General features: G+C 38.1%; 1 non-coding gene across 1 annotated transcript; it reads right to left on the bottom strand.

Moving 5' to 3' along the window:
- Positions 1-272: 272 nt before the first annotated feature.
- On the bottom strand, positions 273-5,950 carry LOC110932539. The gene is made up of 3 exons (XR_004861088.1): positions 5,895-5,950; positions 5,141-5,195; positions 273-322 (listed from the first exon to the last, which is right to left on the bottom strand). It is a non-coding gene; the product is annotated as an uncharacterized LOC110932539 (transcript).
- Positions 5,951-6,819: the final 869 nt, after the last annotated feature.

Here is a 6,819-nt window from a genome sequence, read left to right as displayed (position 1 = left end):
ATAATATACTGATGAATGTTCGATTGAGAGTGACCTAACAGCGATTTAAATCCATGATTTAGTAGACATGATAATTTTTTTAGAATCTATTTTATAAATTTGTTGCTGATCTATAGACATAATAAGCAGCGAATATAGAGTTCTATTAAGACATTTTTTCAGAATTTGGAAAAGCATTTATACCTCTTCATCAACGAAGACAAAATGTAATTCGTTTTCGCGATACTTAGGCACCCACTTCCGAATGACACGCACTTCTAACGCTGGTGTTAAGCCGTTGGGTCGCAATCCCGATATTCTGTTGCTGTCCATTTTCAGAAACCTGTTTAAAGGGGAAAAACATTTATTCAATAATTTTTTAAGTTATATTAATTTTCAAAGTGGCAATAATTATCATAGTTGAAAAATGGTTTATGTACGTTTGATGAGTACAACAATTTTTTATGATCAACAATTAGAAACTTAGAAAATAACCTGTTGTGAATTAATGGCATTTAGCAAGTCTGTGTAAACAATATTTAATGTTGTATTGTTTTCTTCGCCTGCCTTATTTGATGTGAGTATTTTTAGTGAATTTGGTGAAGTAGCTCGTGATAAGGCGACATATAGTTGACCATGACTAAAAACAAGCTCCGGTAAGTAGAGCCTAACTTTTTTGAGTGACTGGCCTTGACTCTTATTTATAGTCATTGCATAATAGATTTTAACCGAGAATTGACGACGTGTAAACACAAATAGTATATCTTTAGTGTCATGTACAAAATTGATTCTCGTTATGTATACTTTTTTACCAACTGATGTTCCAGTTATGATGCGGGCTTCAATCACTCGTGGAAGCAGTTGTGTAACCAAAAGTCGAGTGCCATTACATAAGCCGTTTTTTTTATCCATGTTACGCATTAACATGATACGGCTATTTTTTTAAGGCGTAAACAATGACTGGGTATACCATTGAAATTAAGCACATTTAAGTATTCAGGTGGGTACATAGCGTCTATCTCGCCCCCATCCTTTGAATGTGGAACCATTGAATCAGTGCTGAAATGTGAGGTGCATTCCCCATGTGACATTGCATGAACCAAGTCATTTATCTCGTCAACTGTGTCGTTCTTTGGGTATATAATAGCACGTTCTGATATTGCAGCTGGTGATGGGTTTGCTAGTAGTTGAGCATCATAAATGAAAGAAATCAGTTTTTGAAGGCCATCATTCGGTTCCTTCAATATGAACTAGGGTGGTATTTCAATCTTTCTGATGTTAGGTTCTGCAAAATCCACGACGACACCTTCCTTCTCGTCCCCTATTCTTACAAGCCATTCTGAAAAATTTTGCAACTATGCTCTTGTAGCTGAGGTTGTTGAAAGAGATTCTATGCGCATGTTTTCAGTGAGCCTATACATAGTAAGATGTTTCCATAAGTATGAATTGGGTAGGCAAGCTGCAATAACCTCAGCTTTTGTGCTTTTTTACTGGTAATGTTTGCCTGAAGTCGCCTCCTAGTAAAACTGATTTTCCGCCAAAATATTGCGAAGTGTTTGATGTTAAATCCTTAAGTGTCTTATCCAAGGATTCTAAACATCTGCGATCACTCATCGGAGCCTCGTCCCATATTATTAGAGTGGTTTGCAAAAGCAAATTACATAGGTTTGACTTCTTCTTTATATAACAAATGGATTCTTCAGTTAGCTCCAATGGGATTTTAAATCTGGAGTGTCCAGTCCTACCAGATGGAAGCAATAGTGATGCGATACCTGATGCTGCAACAGCAAGTACAACCTCATCTCTTGATCTAAGACGTGCAATGATCGTTTTCCATAAGTATGTCTTTCATGTTCCACCATGACCGTAGACAAAAAGCAAACGTTGAGTTCCATTTTTAAATGAAGACATGACTGCGTTGTATACAGCTAGCTGACCTGGTCGAAGGCCCTCGTGAAGACTCATGTGTTCAATGCGTAAGGCGTCTCTGTCATAGTTTTTCTCTTCTAAAAGAAGGCTGTTCCCAAGCGCTGAAACCACAGAAGCATCTGGCATCGGTAGACCGTAGTCAACCAATGAACGTGAAGTTGAGTTCGTATTAAGAAGAGTTTCCAATTCCCGTAGTACATACTGTTGCAGGTCTTGATCGGCTATGACCGTTGAATGAGTGGTAATTGCAAGGCCTATACTACGGTTTATGTCATCTGACATACATTTCCAATTTATCTCCCACAACCTTCGAGGATTTGAAACATCACAGTGAAGGAGTATGCAAGTAAAGAGAGATCTTAGTTCAGCAGCTGTAGCCCACTCAGCAGCCTCTTCAATAGTGGTGGCCCATTCTTTATCGTCTCCGATTAAACCAAGCCTTTCACACGCTTCTCTAAATGTTGGCATTACAGTCCCTGATACTGTACGTACATCTGCGAAAGAACAACATCCTCTTTGAAAATTAAGCAGAAGCCTTAAATAAAAGAGTTCTCCGCATGTTGGATGCACATATGTAAGCCTACCAATTGTTGGCTCCCTTTTACTTCTTCTCCGTATCCATCTTTTTTATGACATATCCCAACGGTACATCGATAAGTAATCAATGTACCGAAGGTTAACTCCTGACAAACCAGAGTTATTTTCGTTGGATATCTCATTGGTATTATTCACAAACCATACTGTTAAGGTTGTTTTACCAATATTTGAATTGCTAGTAATATCCGAAAGCCGTTGCGACTGTTTAAAAGTAAGGTTCTGCTTTCCTTCCAAGTGAACAGCTAAAACTTGAACTGGGGGATTCCTATGATGTATTGGAAAACTGAATATCCTCCACACTACTTCATGTGGACATATGAATCGGCCATCTGTATAATTTTTTATCTCGTCTATGACCTCCGGGATGTCAGCTGGCTCTCCAGCTTGTCTATCACGTGTTAACGCAAACTGAATACGATCAGCACCTTTGGAGATGTATTTTAATAAGTATTTGATCAACATAGTCCAACCGCAGTATTCTACGTTTATATGTGCTTCAAAGTGCATTAACAAATTTGCGTTGTATGGAACAACGTACCCATTGTCTAAAGGAACACCATTTTTTAGAAACGGTGCAGATGTTGACGATCTCTTTGTAATGTACATAACCCGCATTATCAAAACGTGTAAAATCCTCATATGGCTTAGAAAAATTCTTTTTGCAAACTCCATCTTTCATGCAGGGAGAACCCACGCGTGCTAAACCGCATGGACCGTGCAACATACAATCCGTCACAATCCTGTGGAGAACAGGTTTGCGAACAGGATCAGGTAGTTCAGCCGATATATAGTGATCCACCTCTTCAGCATTGCGTATACTATATGCATCAGACACCCATAAAAGCGTGTGACAATGTGGTAGACCTCTTTTTTGAAATTCAATTGTGTATAAATCTGCGCAAAGAGGGAATACCATAGAATGTAAGCCACATAACAGGTCTAAACTATAAACAAGCTTTATATTTATAGTTACCTGCAGTGACATCTCCAAATGGTTTCCTATTTCGCAAGTGCTTGATAAATGCACGCACCTTCATCTGGAAGACCCTAGCGATGATGTCAGGCCTATCTTGCGCATTAGCAACACCCACGTGACTAATTTCCCTTGTTATCTCAGGCCAACGAACATTGCATGTAAACGTGATGAAATACTGAGGATTACCATGTACACGACATATTACAAGCGCATCTTGATAATGCTTATACATATACCTTGGCCCACCCGTAAATGAAGAAGGTAATATGACACGCTTTCCTATGGTGCTCGCGTCAGTATCCCCTCTAGAAACTGCGTCCTGAACACCTTGGGAAAACTCACATCGGAATTCATCCTGGTTCGCCCTAAAGTATTCCAAACGACAATGTTCAACACAAATATAGGCATCAACCAAATACTGTTGTAACAACTTGGATGCCCTCAGTATATGAGTGTACACATTCTCGCGATCATGCATTTGATAACCATATAGGTGTTAAATTTCGGTCATCAGGCACTTCTTCACCAACCGTTCAGTTCTAGTCAGTTTAAGATCTGGCGACCAACCTTGTTCGGCACGCGGAAAAAGGAGTGGGTATTGCAAAGGCATATAAGCTGAGTGAAGCTTGCTTACCCTATGAGGAGTGTTATCTTTACTTTTAATGACGACATCAAAATCTGCCGATAATTGGCTGTTGTCACAGACTATGGCACCAAGATTGTGCGAAGCAGGGGTAGAATAACGATTGTCACAAACACGATTGTGAAGTCTAATTTCAAAATCTGGGATGTCGGCATGAGAACACAATTCCCTAGCAGATCTAAACAACCGTACATATGGGTTTACATCATCTAACATGCGAGCGAGGGCAGCAACAGTTTCTACTGCAGTATGATCCGAGTCAATAGTTGGGAAAAAACGTAGCCTGTTTGCAATCTCATGTTCACTATCGTAAACATACATTTGAAAAAACCGGGGACTATCACCAGAAGAAGGGCATAAAGAACCCAACCAGTGTGAAACCTGGCCGGCAACCTTGAACACATAGGGGCCACCACCCTGGTTTATTGCATCATCTACAACAACCCTGAACGATGTCATGCAAAACATAGCGTTGTATGCACGAATGTTTAGCATAATTTGAGAATCCGAAAACAAAGATTTCAATAAATCTGGTGGTTCAGATGGGTATTGCAATTTAATTTTGCCACCTCGACAACAACGATTATAACGTGGACGAGCACTTATTGGAAACGATGTTAGTCGTTCCTGGAACCAAAAAAGAGCTCCACAATACTCGCACACTTCTGTACACAATCCCATGTCAATGTAATCTGGGGACTGTAAAGCAGAAGCTGGGAAACCAGAAGATTCAACAGCTGCCATTGCAGCCCTAGAACGCAGCATTGCGCTTCGATGAGATGTCTGTCGACGCGACGCCGAGGAAGCATCAAAACATGCATCAGAAGAAGATGCAATATCTGCTGAAGACGACACAAGGCGTGGTCGTTTGGAACGTGGATGCTGGGACGATAAATAGATGTCAAAAGTGACCATACAATACCTCAAAACATAGGAACACCCCTAATAAACATTCAAAAATGTATGTATTTTTTTTCTACAAGGTAAAAACGAACAATGTATCTTACTTAACATACCTGCATCAAACGACTTATAAGAACCTCTAGTGTATCAACAAAATGCGTACAGAACCTGTATAAGATAATAACAAATTTTCAGTTTATATAGCGATATTTGTAAATATTAACGCATTTATTTAGCTATGCCAGTTAAAGAAGGAATTAAAAAGCATATGAAGAAAAATAAAATTAAATTAAACAAACTATATATAAAATAGCCGTACCGAAAATCGCCAAATATCGGCACCGGCACCCGTACCGAACCGAAAACACCGGTATCGAAAACGTAAGGGTTGGATAACTTTAGAAATTAATTTATACTATAGGCCAACAAAAGCTATATACAATTATATATAAAAATAATAAGTAAATATGTATCATTTTAATTCGAATTTCAAATCGAATATAAAATTATAAATTTGTATTTTACTCTCGTAAAATAATTTCATCCGCCCCATGTTTTTCTTTTCGAGGCTGTGTCGCTGAAATATTTATATCTTCATTTGTTTGCTACGCTATTAACCAAATGGGGCTACATTTCAACATACATAATCGTAACTTCTACCACCTAAAGATTCTAACATAACATCATAATTTACTCCATTATTAATAAACTAATAATCCTAAGAGAACCAATTTTGCATTAGAGTTCTTCGAGTTCAAACGATGTATTTTAGAAGCTGTATATGATGGTATGTTTTTTTTCGGTTCCGATATATGATTATTATTCAAGTAATAATTATAACTACTCAATGTATCTTACTTTACATACCTGCATCAAACGACTTAAAATAACCTCTGGTGTATCAAGGAAATACGTATAGACCCTGCACAAGACAATGGCAAACTATCAGTTTATATAGAGATATTCTTATCACGTACATGAGGCGCGCGTCTATGTGCAACCAAATAATCTTTATTAATAACCAATATTTGCGTCACTCTCATTTCTCATACACATTAACCTATTTATGAGGTAAACCTTTTGCAATTTATTTATTCCTATGGTTGCTTTTACCTATAAAACTCCTACTGACCCTAATTTTGGCCCAAATTGTTTTAGGTTAAATATCTAAAATTTTGTTTTTACTCTTCTTCTCAGATAACAACAGAAGTGGCTATGGTGCTTTTGTTCGGTTCCACTATCCTCCTCACAGTACCGTTAAAAAAGTTGTGATAATGGAAAAGCAAGTTGATGAGGAAACAATCTTCATTTATCAGTTGTACTTAAAACATGCATTTTTTTTTTTGTACAGCAAATAGCTCACCTGGCTAGGACCGCAGCCTGCGACATAGCCCCCCCCGAATTCGAATCCACGCGCATGTAGGGGTGGATCTACATAGCTTGTTACGGGTTCATGTGAACCCGTTGACTTTCAAAATTTTAGTAGATGTTGTATACAAAAGTCTGAAGTGACCTATAAATAAAGTTACAGACGAAGCATAGGCAAAAGCAAGCTTGGTTCCAGCGGATAAGACTTTTGTTTCCATCCAAAGGACTTTGGGTTCGACTCCTTTATGTACTGTTTTTTGTATTTTTTCCCTCCCAAATCAAATTAAACTCAATTCTTTTCCTGGTATTTTTTCTTCCCAAAGTAATATAAACCCTGGGTACTCTTAATCAGCTGAACTGTTAATCATAAGTGACACAAAGCTGAGTAATAGTGTGAAGTTTCATTTCTTTAATAATGTTATTG

The sequence above is a fragment of the Helianthus annuus genome, chromosome 6 (assembly GCF_002127325.2).
Source record: "Helianthus annuus cultivar XRQ/B chromosome 6, HanXRQr2.0-SUNRISE, whole genome shotgun sequence".
In the NCBI taxonomy this organism is placed as follows: Eukaryota; Viridiplantae; Streptophyta; class Magnoliopsida; order Asterales; family Asteraceae; genus Helianthus; species Helianthus annuus.
The sequence above is the reverse complement of the archived record's forward strand: the minus strand, read 5'-3'. Positions and strand labels throughout refer to the sequence as shown.